The sequence below is a fragment of the Corvus hawaiiensis genome, chromosome 8 (assembly GCF_020740725.1).
Source record: "Corvus hawaiiensis isolate bCorHaw1 chromosome 8, bCorHaw1.pri.cur, whole genome shotgun sequence".
Classification (NCBI taxonomy): domain Eukaryota; kingdom Metazoa; phylum Chordata; class Aves; order Passeriformes; family Corvidae; genus Corvus; species Corvus hawaiiensis.
Genome location: NC_063220.1, coordinates 27,415,531 through 27,431,127, shown reverse-complemented (window position 1 = coordinate 27,431,127; position 15,597 = coordinate 27,415,531). Strand labels below are relative to the sequence as shown.

General features: G+C 39.6%; 1 long non-coding RNA gene across 1 annotated transcript in view; it reads right to left on the bottom strand.

The window, feature by feature from the left end:
• Window positions 1-224: 224 nt before the first annotated feature.
• The window catches only part of LOC125329561, a 28,746-nt gene continuing 13,373 nt past the window's right edge, over window positions 225-15,597 (bottom strand). The window contains exon 3 of the long non-coding RNA XR_007205209.1: window positions 225-1,104. This is a non-coding gene — a long non-coding RNA (uncharacterized LOC125329561). The remainder of the gene's footprint in view (window positions 1,105-15,597) is intronic.

The window sequence follows — 15,597 nt, the reverse complement described above, 5'->3', positions numbered from 1 at the left end:
CATACTGCTTGAAGAAGCAGAGGACTGCCTCTCACAGTGGTAGATTAGAGCTAATGAAAGAAATGGAGAAAAAATAAAAAGGTTAAGCAAGCAACAACTGAAAAATATAATTGTATTGATAATGAAAATAATTACATTAGTAATTGTACCTTGCACTGCTTTTTCACTTTTCGTATTATTAACTTTATCTACGCTTTAATCGGATTAATGATATCATCTACATATTTTAAATGCCAAAAAGACTTTAATAAAATAGTCCCAGAGGAACTAATTGGTGGAAAAAAACCCATCCACAGTTCATAAAAGTACCAGAATACACTGAAGGCACAAACGGAAATACACATTCAAGAGAAAAGCAAGGCAAATGAGTTAAGAAAACCAATTCCTTTTACAGAGGGAAATACATTTTTTAATGAACTTCAAATCTAAGTATTTCTAATCTTCTACAGCCTTTGTTGTCAGAGAGATCAGGTTCTGAAATCATGTCTGCTTTGCATTACAAATGCAAACGGTGCTTTCCAATAGAGATAGTGCCAGACAGCACAGCTTCTCCCCAGTCCTTGAGTGTCATGAGTGGAGGTGCCCACGAGCAAAGCTGGGATCGCACGTCCCTGGCATGGCTTGAGGTGGGACTGCGGTGCTGCTTCACTGCGGCACAACTGAGGCCAGGCACTTCTCCACAGCTACAGCAGGCGCAGTCTCAGTAACTGAAGAGGCATCTTCTTGCAGATAAAAACAAACCTGAATTACACAAGCAGAATGAGGGAGCACTTCTACAGGAAGCACAGAACGAAAGAGTAGTCCAAAGTGTCCAGGGCTTGTGGTGAGAGAGGAAGAGATGCTCTGTGCATAGTAAACACTGTATTTATGGAAATGAATCCCAATCACTTGAGGGGGAAAATGAGTTTTAAATTATGTTTCCATATCTGTTCCCCAAAGGTTTCAAATGGCTTTTTCAAAGGAAATGGCTTGCCTTTGAATTTTCTTCCTAAAATCATTTGGTGTTAGATTTAGCTACTCATTACATATGAAAATCAAGATAAGGAGGTCAGCTTCTGGTGGTGGTCAGCTTCAGCTTCTTCTCTGCGGCAGCAAGTGGGGTTCCTGAAAAGAAATAGAGCTTTATTAGAAGGATGGTGCTAGGAAATTTAGCTTTTTGCTGACATAAACAGAAAAATATGTAAGATGAACTTTAAAACAAAGACATTCAAAAGCTCATTTTCCCTTTGTCCTTAAAAACATCCTGCCAGATTCATAAAAATCCATTTTAGTTTATGCTTCCTACATTACTAAAAGGAAATAGTAGTTCTAAGCTCTATCACATGGGAGCTTGCATAAAAGAGAAATTTGACTTTGCCAGAGTAACATCTTCTGTCTGCTCTGCATAATGCATTCAGTTCAGCTGCACGCCGCTCTTTCTCCTGGCAGTCAACATATGCAACAGTGTGTTTATGCAAGTTTGACCTTCCTTTTCTTCCCTGTCTCATTTCTGTTTTCATGAGCACCGTGAGCTGACAAAGTGAAGTACATTTTTAAGGTCTCTCTATTTTGAACAGCCTTGAAAAGAAGACATCTCTTTCTCTGCCACAAAGCTGTTAAAAATAGACCAGAAGTATTCCTTCCCAGCACAATCATAACCCAACAGTTAAAGCCCTTCATTTGTTGTTCATGCAGGTGAATAGAATCCAACACACTTGTGCTGTGCCCAGCAAAGCCGCTGTGAAACGCAAAGTAAATTAATAAACCTGCCCTCCCTGCCAGCTGGGTAAGTGATGGCTCTGGATGGACCCTAAGCCTTGAAAGTTTTAAGGGCAACAGTTACCATAAACCCCTACAAAATTATAACCAAGGTTGGCTTACTAATTTTCCTTCTTTTCCTATTTAAAAGAAGAAAATAGTTGCTCTAAACACAGCTGATGCCATGCTCCCACGTGTTTAGCCACCCTGTGGCCCATTTGATTTTAATCTAATTTGATTTTATCAGGGTTTCAAATTTTTTTTTCTTTAATCTACACCTGAATGTCCCCTTCCCCTAATAAAGTTACTCCCATTAATTAACCCCCAAATTAGAATTAATTAATTTCCACCAAGTACATTAGTGTAATACTGGCTTCACAGTTCTTTTCAAAGGCATCTTTAGTGCAACTCAATTAAATTAGCTAAATAAATAATGGAGTTTTTTTTCTGACTATTGAGCCAAAAATTAGCTGATAATCAGTTATGAAAGGAAAAGCCCAGCTGTAGCTTTTCTAAAAATCAACATGAAATAATGAGAAAGGTTTAATTTCTATGTTCACAGAAACATAGTTAAATGTTAATGTTTCCTAAAGACAAAAATACATGGAAAAAAGATCACATTCCCTGCAGACTGACTCATATAGGGATTGGCCCATTTGATCAAATCAGTTGGTTTTCAAATCGTATCATTTCTTCAAAACATATTTCAAAGATGGATGGAATAGTCAATACTACAAAAAATATAGGACATTACAAATGCCAAGGCCACTTTATCCTAACTGTAGGTTATTGATTTAATTGAACCTCCAAACCCAGCAGTGCTAGTTTCATAACACTGTCAGTTGTGGGAACCTGTTATCAGTAGCTTCTGGCTTTGCCACATTTTAGCATCATATTTTGCATAAGCTTTACTTATACCAAGAAAAATTCTTCTGTAATTTATCAAGAAGATTCTGGGGAGAAAGCTCATAGGTTAATCTGTAACACAAATATCTTAAACTTGCCTAATTGGGAAATTTAATATCCCTATAGTTTGACAAGTAAACTTAAAATATTGTGACCTATTAAGGAATAGGAGAGCTGTTTCCACTGGACAACATACTTAAAACCACCTCAGTTTCTGACCTGTATTGGTATGTGCTTTCATGAGAGAATGTTTAGTTGCCTACTTGTACTTTGTTGGTATGAGCTGTGGATTCTGGTCTGAGGGGTGTAATGGCACCTCTATCATTAGTGTTGCATTTGTGCCAAAAAGCATTAAGTGTTTATAGTGAGACAAAGAGCTGAAGAGGTCTTATGGTTTAAAAGGATACAGTCTGCTCAGGAGAACAGCATTTTAACTCTGCCAAAACTAACCCCTCATGGGGATCGTTGGGCAACGAATGAAAAGCAGTACTTACCGGAGGCTCTTCTCAAAGTGCATTCCATTCTTTGTGTAAGGGATATCCAGTTCTGTTTTGGAAAATGGTTACTTGAAAAGGAGCCAAATGGCTGATCTATGTCTTAGAAATTGGATAGAAACAATCTTTGCATCTTTTAGTATTGCACCTTTATCCTAACCTTCAATTCCCTATATGTAAAATAAAAGCAGACTTATCTCATGGAGGTGGTGTGAAAATAAAGACATCAGTTTATGTTAAGTGATTCCATAAGTATAAAAAAGACACATCAGAGACAATAGACACATCAGAGTTACTCAGATTCCATAGTAAAAAAAAGAAAAACAACCAACAAAAAACTCAACCAACCACAAACAATTGACTCTGAGGGCATTAGTAAATTTTTCATCCACAGAGAGTCAGAGTGGTGCAGCAAATAAGGCACTGAGGTCACACAATGAATGAGAAAGATGTAAAAAAAAATTAAATAGCTAGCTACAGAGTGAGTGTAGGTCACGAGAAAGAAGGTCAAGAGCAGGGAATGAGGCAGGAATCTGGTGGAAGAATAAAGCACGTTGACTTAAACTGGGAGTTAAATGGATGCAGTGATAATTCTGATACTCCCTCATCTCTTAGTAAATTCATTTTACATTATTTTCTTTGCCCTATCATAATAATGTCAGCAGGGCTGTTTTCCATTCCGCGGATTTGCTTTGTACAAGAAACACATTCTATGCAAGCAGTTTTTAACAAATAGGTCAAAGAAAGTATAATAACAAAGTTGGAATCAACAAACGCTACAATTATATTGTACTTCAAGAATAATAAATCACTCTTAGAAAGGCTTCAGCATATATATTTTATTTTTTCAACTCATGAATCTACTGTTCTTGCAGCACTCTGCTCACCAGTTTTCTTTGTTCATGGAGAGTGTGAATAAGAAACAAAAAGATAGAAAACCATAGCTGAATTATTCATGGTAATGATTTCACACCTAAACATTATGTGAAAAACACTAACTATGCTGTTAAAATAAAAGGTAGCTTGACTTACTAAATGATTCTGAGAATGTTTCACTTCTGAAAAGGTTTTCTGTACTTATTACTTGATGCAATGTGATTGAATATTGCAAAAGTTTAATTCCGAGGTCTTGGGTGTTGGAAGGCATTTCCAGGCAGTGGATTTGCATTTATATTCCCTTAGAGGATGTGGACAGACATGCAGAGATCCTTAAAAAGAAGGCAGCCTAATGACAGGTAATCTGAATCTCCCCTGGAAAATTTTGGGGAAGTTATAAACCCAGGAAAAGAACTGGAAAGCACTAGCTTGGAAGAGCCGGCATGAGGCAGTGATTTAAAGGACCTGCGCTTAAAATCCAGTCTGGGGCCCAGCCTCATAAGCACATGGCCCACCTGAAATTGGATAAAACAAAACATGTGGATTTTAGCAACAGAATGGCAGTTTCACATGAGTGATCTTAATAACAGCTGTGAAAAAGTTAGTTCTAATTCTAATTGCACTGGGAGCTTAAAAGATGAGTGGGCTTACAGGATACAATCACATCCAGAGAGGCTGTCTATATACAGCAGAGAGCATTTTGGGGGTTTTTTATGGTTGTCCAGACCTCTATGTTTCTCTTAACACAGCTCTTTCTACAGAAAAGGACATCCCTGCTTTGTTAGTGGTGGTGATCAAAATGTCCTGCAAGTGCAGTCTTGCTCCTTGTTCCCAGTTCTTAAGGTAGGGTGGGTACCATGGTATGAAGCTGAAACTAATGAGGGGGTCCCTCCAGGTGGGACTTTGGTGTCTGTGTAGCACCACAGCTCCTCACCAGCTCTTTCACACCATGCAGTCAGGAGGCTGAAGTTCTATCGCTGTCCTGGTGGCATCTGGAACCAAACCAACACCACAGACTCAGGGCTGAAATGAATGCAATGCCAGTTCTATGGTCTTCTCTGTTTTATCTTCTTTCCCTTTGATGAATCCTGGAAAATAGCTCATATGGTGTCTTTTGGCTTTTAGCAAAATGTTGTAGCTGAACTATTTTCTCCCTCAAAAAAAATTACGTTTTCAATGACAAATTTAAACTAATTGCTGGTTTTGCTGTTGCTTCAGAGTCTTGTTTTTTGTTTGATCAGTTCAAATATTTATCTGTGAGTGCCACTCAGGAAGCAATTTAGCCCATCATCTCTTCTACAGTTAAGTGCCACAAATGTGGTTTTAAGCCAGAGGTTACCACCACAGAGTAAGTAACAAGCACAAGTGGCCATTTGGCTCAGGCTGAGCTCTTCCTGGGATGTTGGCTCTTGCTCAAGGAGCAATAATTTGGCATCCCATGAAAAGGGCAGCCTTATCTTACAAGTACAGGACAGAGACGTGTACTTAGAACTCTACCTTTCCTGCTTCAGGCCTGGAGACTGACTCTAACCTCCAGGTACAGGCACAGAACTCAGATGACTACAGACTTCTCAATTCTGTAGATAAAACTGAGCTTTACAATAGTGGTGGAATGGGAGAAGAAGGAGGTAAGGGCTTGAATAAAGGAAAAAAGCTTTGGTTAAAGGATGAGTTCTACAGGCAAGTGACTGATTCTTCTGCTGCCTTAACATTTGACCCATCTTCTGTTGTAGACCATCCCTCCTCGCCTTTCCTGTCCCAAAAAACTGTGTCCACATCCCACAGCTGTGCTTCCCTCATTCTCAAATGTCTCTGCTGATATTCACAGGAGAAAGAAGGAAGTTCATTTCAGCCAAAATATCAAAGGACTCCTGCTGTTCCTGGGGGGTCCACCACCTGTGAGACCTGACACCCTCACTAGCATCCCTTGTAAGAGTAGGTTAGATACGGGACAACTCTTCAGGCTAAAATAGCTGATAGTTTGCAAGCTCCCACCCTTTTTCTACCTCTGTGCAACCTCCCCTCAATGCAGGGCACAGAACCTTCTGGGAATTTTGCTGGACATATATGTGGGCCTTGTGTTTGTGTGAGGTTTGGATCCATGCTCAAGAGCAAACCTTCAGCCTTTTAAGCAATTAGACTATAGCTTATGTTCCTGTATACTAAAACCTGAAGGCTGTTTTCCTTTAGTTGTTACTCAAACAGGCTGCCTCTCCTAACACTGGGAGCTTGCCTTAGTGAGAAACATCTGAGGGAAAATAAACTTGGTACTTAGCTCACAGATAGGGCTGAAGGACAGCAGAAGAGTGATGCAAAACCATCTCATTGGAAAAATAACACCATTTGAACAATAGCAACCTCTATAGGCTCCCCTAATTTATGGTAGATAGATATACATGTGCCATTTGAGTTTGGAAAAAAATTCCTTCAGTCTGAAGCAGGAGGAATTTAGCACTTGCAGTGAAATATACCATCAATTTTGTTGTGATTGAAAATGAAAGAACATTTCCTCTTTATGTTTCCTTTCTGTCTTCTTTGTTGTTATTGTTTTTTAATAAAATGTTCAACATGCATGAAAGTGAAAAGAAAAGAAACAAGACCTGCATTTTAGTCTTTTCTTCCTGCTAGGTTTAAAAGAGAAAAAAAAATTAAATTTCATCAGACAGACTCCAGTCCTTTTTTCTTTGCCTTATTGTGTACAGCATGTTTGTGTAAAGGAAAAAGAAATCTTTTCTGAGACCTTTCAGCTGAAAATTTGGGCATGTAATTGGAAAGCCGTGAGTTTTGTTTTAATTTTGACATCACAAAACAAGATGTATACATACTGTATTTGACATGAGAGAGAATAAAATGAGTCAGGCCTCACTGTGGCTTCCCATTCAGTGATCTAGGAGAGGAAACAAAGGTGACTTCCGAGCTGCAGGCAATGTCACGCTGTAGGGAGCAGTTCCATGGCAGCAGCTTAACTACACCTGTGACAAAACGCAGAGTGCAGGGTTGTTTTGCTTGAGAGGGGATCAATAACTCAGACTTTGATTACTTAAAAAGAATGCGGGGGTTGGGGGGAAAGGTGAAAAAGCTAACTGAAATTTGGAGAATTTTTCCATGGCAAGACAGGAATGAAGTTCGCCCAGCAACAGAGGCAGTGACTGTAGTGCCCTGCAGCGGGAGGGTGAGGCTCATGTAATCACCATGACTCAAATTTCTCCTTCAGAGGCTGGGTTTCATACTCTCCCCAGAACTATCTCTAACATGCCAAACATATAGGTAGATATAGGCAGGATCACCAGGAATGCCTGAGGTACTTCTGCTGCAGCCTCAGTACTGAGGGAACATCCCAGGGCCTGAAAAGCCGTGCTGAGGTAGCTGTAGAGCGGACAATAGACACATCAGAGATACTCAGTAAATATGTATTGAAGTAGCAGATCAGATCTTCTAGTTGTAGATCAGAAGCCTGAAAGCCTTTTGAACTCCAGAAGGAGAAAATAAGAGATGCTCTGTGATGTTTGCTGCTTCTTGTTTTCTGAAGAAGTACAGATCTCAACACATGCTGAGCCAGCCCAATCTCACGTTATAAATGATCTACTCATGCAGGGCTCTGAATGCATGTCCAGATTTGGGAAAGACAGAAAGTGGGGCCCTTGGTTATTTATAAAACTCCAAGGAAGCTTTACAGACAGGACTGCCTGCAGGACATTAGCCCAAGGCTTGGTATTCCCTGAGCACATCCATTCAATCCCCCTGCAGCTGGGACTCAGCTCTACTTGGGGTGAATGGAAGGCAATTAGTATTTTCATATCATCTTAAGTCAGGTGCTCAGAATTGATGGATGCTTGTCTGGGGATTCATATTCCTTGAGAGAAGTTATTTTAACCAGGATGAAAAGACAGAAATTTGGTGAGGCTCAATTATTTGCCAAATGATTTGTTTACTTTCAGATGTGTGTGATAACCTTTGCAGTAGGTGCATATGAGAACATGACATTTTAGATTAAGAGGAGCATCATTGTGTTTAGCTGAAATGCCTCTTGGCAGGCACTGAAATGAGTGGCTGCATATTTACATGCGAAATGTCATTTATATAAATCAAATCTTGAACACAAATACCTGGAGATACTGTTTTTCTGTTTGCAAAAGTTCATCATGATATTTTGTGTGTTTTGGAGTGTAAGGCATAAATTAATCATTTGAAGCAGCATTCAGGAGTTGTAGACAGTCACTGCTCCTATCTTGGGCAGCAGGCAGAGAAATGGCAAAATCTGTTCCTCAAACCATGGATGATTTTAAGATTTTATGCCAGCATGTCTACTGTGTGAGAATGTCTTGCAAATAGGGACTCTAAGCTAGTTAGAAATAAACTAGTTAATACCTTAAAAAATAGCTGATCACTCTTGAGAGCTAAAAAACAGAAAAGAAAAAAAGGAATATCTTAAGTCAAAGAAAATTATATAAGAAATAATTAAGTACAGTGCTACTTAAATTCCTCACCTGAGATGAGACCCTCTGCTATGATCTGTTCTGTACAAATCTCTTAGGGTTAACACAGAGGAAAAGAGATAGATTTGAGTCAGGGAAGGACTAAAGAGGATGTTTTTTGTAAAGTATGTGGATGCTTGAAGGTGAAGCTGGTGGCCTGGTATTTACAATTTGTGAATTTTTAGTGGAGTTGTCTCCACTGGCTCCATTAGTTGACTCTAGGCCTTTGATTTGATGCCTGTTTACTCTGAAAAGGTTTTATAGCTGCTATTTGAGGAACATTCCATATGGATTCCATGCCTATGACAGCATCTGCTCCTCAGCTGAGCAGAACTTGAAATTTAGCAGTGTCTTCTTCACGTGAACATTTCAGGTTTTGTTTCTCCCTGAGTCATTCATTGAAAATGGACTCCAGTAAAGTACTGTGCACTACTGAGCACAGCAAGGTACAGAACAGGATCTCTTTTGTCTTATGTCTGTAATTTAAAAAGTCACCTGTGGGTTTCAGAGGTAAACCACTGTTGAAATTTGTAGTTATCCTTAATATAAATATAAGCTCCTTCAGATGACCACAGTAACACTTCCCTATCCTGAATAGTATGAAAGGGAGGACAACAATCCTTTGGAATTCATCCCAAAATGGAACTGACTACTAAACTGTTATCAGGAAAAAGGAAAATTAGCTTTCCCCTTCCATGGAGGCTCCTCTTAACTGCCCAAAAAATACAGTGGAATAAAATACTTTCGTATCAAAGTCTCTAGAAGTGACTGCAGTGACTGCAAGAGAAGTGGCTTGCTCTGTGGAACTCTGTCCTTTCAGTCTGAAATGTCACAGGTGCTCAAATGATTTCAGTCCAAGTTAGAGGCATTATCCTCCTAAAAATTGCTTCCTGTGAAATACTCAACAATTTCAAACTGGATCCAGACGTTAGGAGATGTTTAATCCTCCCTGTCACCTTTCAATGAGGAAAAATGGAGAACTGGGATGCATTTGAACAGGTGGCAAAGAGTTACTACAGTCTTAATTTCCACTCTCTGAGAAAGCCCATAGGCCTGATATGAGTGAGTTTCAATTGAATTTCCACAGTGGAGTCAGTTGTTATTTTATCCATCTGACATACGGTGAGATTGTCTTGTCACGGTTGTTTCAGTCACGGACATCCACTCTTCACTCTGCTCCATTTGGTTTCACAAAATGTCTGGTTTCTGCAGCAGGCTGGTTTTGCTTTTATTTCTTGAGCTAAATTGCCTCTTACTGCCTTAAGCAATTTTACTTGGAGAAGCTAGGCACACAGGGATAAGGGATACCTCTGTTTGCAGGATGCTTTCCTCATACAAAAGATTCAAATCTGAGACTAGGTGATTTTTATGACATTTTTACATCCTTTTTTGTGTGCTTGTTCTGTTAGCTACAATGTGATTTTTATCAACAGATTGGGGATCTCCCTGTGCTATGTTTTGTGGGGAGAAATAACAGCTTTCATTGACCCAACTGATACAGCTGGGGAAAAAGAAAATGTTTGCTTGGGCCCATCACCTCTTTTCAGATCTGAAAAATAATTTGCATGCTTTCAGGAAGAGTCCTAAAGAGAAAGCTTGCAGCTGTCTCTTATCACACACTGTTCCCAGCTTCAGAACGTATGAACAAATGTATTGGGAGTGATGAATAATAAATTATCTTTATCTCAACACAAAATTCTTTTAGTCCACAAAGTCTCGAGACACTTCACAAAAAGTAATAAACTTCCTATAAAGAATAAGGACCAATGTGCTGCCACCTCCACAAGGGGAAGTGGCAAATCAAATATACACAGGCACTCTACAGAGGACAGATACACGCTGTCACACAGAGCGCTTGTGCACTGAAGCATGCATAAAAGATAGGAAGAGTTTTCAGGGTTTTTCCTCATATCCACAAGCACTTGTCTGTTGATGAAAAGCAAACTGGAAATGAAAGATAACCAAGGAGAAAGATTGCATTATCATGATTTCTAAACTGAAGACATAATTAGATTTAAAAAACACAGTAGCCCATATTTTAGGTGAACTTCAAAAATATAGTGGGACTGACCAGCTTGGAATTTGCCCAGAATACCAATTCTGAGACACTTGCCTGTTGGGAAACCACCCAGTCCTTTCTCTATATTTAGAAGCACAGGAGGTGCAGGAGGGCAGTGTCCTCTCAGGCCAGGTTCTGGGCATTTGCTAAGTGCCAGCTCAGGAGCCTGCACGCAGGAATTTCCTGAAAATGTTACTGCACTGCAGTGCCATGTACTTGTCATGCAAATTTTCCTTTGAGCTTTGTTCTGCAGTTCCTTTTGTCTTTGGGGCAGCTGATGTGAACTGGGTTGAAGATACAACCCTCTGTGCCCTGTGGCTGAGGACTTTGGCTGTCTTCACGCCCCAGCCTGCTTTTACACAATTGCCACCATGGCAGAATTTTAGAGAAAAATGCTGTTAAGGTGTGAGAAAACCTATGAGCTAAAGGCACGCAGGCTAAGAAAAGCAAAACAATAGGCTCAACAGTATTTGCTGAGATGGGGTTACTTAAAGCTCAGGGATTCAAGAGGAAAACACTGACATGAAAAGCTGTAAAATCCTAGGGAAAGAAAAGCAAAGAATAAGAAGACAGCAAATCTGCAACATCAAAGATCAGCCTACACCAAGAAGCAGAGGCAGACCCTTCCCTCACTTGACTTATGACTGCCTGTTCAGCAGAGACTCACCCAGAATCACAGGAATATACATGGCCATGTAGCATAATAGTCCCAGCTACCCACTGCATGTATGCACCAAAAAATAAATGTGGACTCTGAAGTTTTTTTCTTGCTTGCAGACTCAAGTCATACCCAAGCAAAAGCAACCAGAGGCAAAAGGCTAGCGAAGAAATGAGCCTTTTCAAGAAGGATATCTATTTCCATCCCTCTTACTCTCACTAATTCCCTAGTATTCATTCTCTCTGGGAGTCCCAGACTATCACTGAACTCTGCGTTCATGGCAGCTGGTCATGCTAAGGCAAGAATGCTGCTGGAGATACATTAGTCAAGCCTTTTCTTTCACCTTCCTCTTGGCTAAAGGAGCAGGAAAAAAGAGCAGACATAGGTAAGGAATCCAGCAAGATGAGGTAGTTCAGAGTAGAAGTAAAACTTAGTACTAGTGCCTTTGGTATGATGGTTGTGAAGGCTTGTGTGCTTGTGCTGATCCAAATAGACTACAGCCATATTTCTGTTTCTGAAAGGAAAAGCAGGAAACAAGGTGCTCCCTGAAGAAGGAAAACAAATGCTTTTGTTCCCTTCCAGAGGTTCTTCCCCCCAGAAATTCAGTAGTGCTGTATGATTTCCATCTAACCCGGGCAGTAGGAGCTCAGGCATTTGTTGCCATCACCTACAGGCTTCCAGTGGCTCAAATAGGAATTAACTGCATAAGCAGGGCTGTGGAGAAAACCTGTGCTTTAGAAAATTGACACCACTACCTTCTGCAGTACAGGAGAAACCTGGCTGACAGCCCAAACTGGTAATCCTTCAAGCAATGCAGATTTTCTAGTTCAAAGTAAGTGTTCCTTTATTCCCATTTTCATGCTTTAAAAGCCTCCCTTTTAAAATCAGGGTTAAATCACAAACAAACAAATGTTAATAGAAAAGATCACATGCATAACCCCTGCAGTGTATTTACCTATGTAAATAACATGTAATTTTCACTATTTAATTACTGTTTCATGTCCCATTTCCTGCTGTAGTCTATATTTAAATTGCATATTTGCCTCTACCTACTTTCTCATAATGTGTCTTGATATGAATATTCATACCACCATTGAGTGGTTGATTACTTCTGTGCTAACCTTGAAAATACTTCCCTTGCAGCACAACGAAGAGCTGGGTGCTGTGGTTGTATAACAGCAAAGAAAAGAAAATGCAATAAATAATGCTCAGGCTGTTTGGGATCAGACTGTATTCTCCTTTGTTTTTTCCTCAGCAGGTATTTTTTCCTCTTCTTATAAATTAAGCCAAGTTACTCCTGACTATAGTTCCCTGAATTATAACTCTGAATTTCCATTGAAAAGGAGCAGTGCAAGTAATAGGCAATGTAGAATTTCTGCCCATGGTACAGCCTTTTCAGATGGGAGAGAAAAACATTTTCTCTTGCAGCTGGATGCACATTTCTTTTTAATCATGTGAAATTTGAAAGAGCATTTTTACTGCTCTAAATAAAAAAACAGTCTGGAGGAGTTATCTGAGGAAAAAAGCAGGGAGAAAGACCAACAGAATTAAGCCTGACAAAATAACCTGGAACTAGTCTGAATTTGAACTTATATCCGTTATGACTGGTTTATATAGTGAAACTTTGATGTTCAACTTATATTTCAAAACAAAGGCTTTTTTCTCTTTTTAGGTAAACAGAACAATTTAATTTGGAAAACGAATGAAGAGACATTTTTCAACACTTCTCTGTTCCATAATTCAAGATATAGGGGGAGAAAGAGGATAATTGTCCCTGATGTCTTTTGCAGTTTAATCCCTAGGATGGAATGGACCATGATGTGGCAAAGCCCGTTTCCCCAACACAGACTGTGGAGAAAGTCTAGAGTCACTCTGGGCCTGTCAAACACAGCCAGATGTTTCCTGGGCTGGGTGACTCCCCATATCCAGGACCTTTACTTGTGACAGAAAGACAGTTTTGCAGGTGGTGGGAAAGGGAATTATTTTATGACAATGTCATATGGACTCCTGGCCACGGACAAAACAGTCTGCCACTCTTCTAGCCCTCATCTACCTCCTTTTGAGTGAAACCTGCACACCTCAGTTTCCCCATGCTGCTCAGTTAATCTCCTTGAGGCTGGTTTAAAGATGCCTCCAAAGCAGCTGCTGCTCAGCCTTGGAGCACTGAGCTCACAGCCAGGTGACTTGTCCTGCTTTTTTTTTGAGAAGAACACATTGCTTTAGTCTACACTGCTTATACCTTCACCTCTAAGGGTGTCTCCTAAGTATCTTCACACCTAAGGCATCATTCCCTGACAACTTTGCAGTTATGACTCAGTGACTCCAGAGATTTCCAGCCTACAGAAGAGTGAAAACTGGTCTGAGGTATGAATTTACTTCTGTGAGAAGCCAGGGGGTGTCTCCTGCTGAGACACGATTTTATTTCATGGCCTCTGCTGGTTAATCATGCACTATGGAGTGGTTAAAGAAGTGAGTTGCAGCTGCTGAGATAATGCAAAAAGTTTAGGCTGATATGGATCTTCACCTAATTAACGTGCAGTGACTGAGGGTTTCCCAGCTCTGTTGTCTCTCCTCTTTGCTGTCACCCTTACTGCCTGTAGAAGGCTCTTTAGATCTGCCCAGTGATGCAGCCCCACAGAGGCCAAATACATTCATTCATATTGAGAACACAAATGGACACAGTCAGCATGGCAAGATTTTGATACGGCAGCCTTCCTCTGGATCCTAATTATGAGATTTGCTACAGCACTGGTTAAGGACCAGGCTAAAATGTAGCCCCACTATGCCACACACAGGGTTTTTGTGGAAGGAAGGGTTCCAGGGGACAGCACTCCATATTGCCAGGTGACAAAGGAGCACTCACAGTCAGAGCCCACTGTTGAAAATCAGATTTAATCACTTCATTTTATAGACAGGTGAGAGCATTCTTTATTGAGAATCACTTCTTTCCCACACAATACTTTTAAAAGAGTTCTACTAGGACATAAAAATGTAAAAATACTATTGCCAAAGTTATTAAAATTAGATTCTTATGTAATGTCATTTTTAATCTATGCAGGCTGCATCTTGCTCTTTTACACAGTTCAAAGTTGAGATGGACAAACTTCAAGTAACTCTATAAGGAACAGCAGGAAACTATAAGATCCCAGAAGTGTTCTGAGCTTTAAATAAGTTTCATCTTTAATGATTCTGTTCTGCCTCCAAATAAACTGAAAAATGATAGAATCTAAAGCTTATTTAGGAAGTTGCCATAGTAACAATTAACTACCTCTAAGCCCTTCAGCTTTATTTTATCTTTTTTTCACTGAGGTGCCCTAAATTACTTGAATCCTGAATTGCTACAGTAATATATCCATGTCTTTGAACTAAGTGACATGGTTTTGCTAGAACCCTCATTATGTGGATATTGATTGAATTTCTAATTGAGACTAGACATCATCTTGCTGACAGCACCACTGCAAGAAACCATGTAAGAGCAAGAAGGATTAACAGAAAAAAACCAGAAAAAAAATAAGAATGTTGTGTCTCTAGGGAAGCAGCTGGGATGATCAAACTGAGGAAACAGTGAATGAAGTAGAACTTTAATGATTGAGTTTATAGGGACAACAAACCTCCTCTAGATGCAGTGCCATTTATTTCAGCTATTACCCTCTTACACTCTATTAAATAAAAAAAATATCAGAGGAACCCAAAGAGACTGATTTTGACCTGTGAATTAAATAATTATTCATGATAATGTAAAGGGCCTATTAACCCTAATTATTCTAATTTAGGTACATTTTCCACTTACTTTGTCCTGACATGAGCAGTCCTGATACTATAAATTGTTTTGTGGAATGTTGTGTCCTATATTTTCCTTTATTACTTTGTCTGTTGTCATTTGACTTTATCCACAAAAGACAAGCATTTGCCCCTATTTCTTAGATGAGACTCAAGTCTGTAGCATTAACATGTGCTCCTATTCTCATATCTCTTCTACATTCACCTCTTTCATATCACTCCTGCTTGATTTCTGCATAGCCCTTATTTATTTATTGTTCCAGAAAAAGGAGTTCATTGTCATCTTGTGGGATTTTTTACCATAAAGACAGCACGTTTCTAACTTCCCCAGTGAAAGTGGGACAAAATACCTATCCATGGCATTTTTCAAAAAGGAAGTAGTTTTTCTTAGATCAGATAACTATGAGCAGTAACTGATAAAAATCGAACTTTAAAGGAAGTGGAGCAAAATAATTCCCAATTTCACTTGGTATGCCTTTACTAATGTCCGTCCTAAGGCAACAAGGAAAAAGCAGATGACTTTACTATTGCTTTGATGAAAACAATATTCATCTGGATTACCCTTAAACTTGTCCTGCGGTTTAATAATCACTTTAACTGCAGACAGCATAA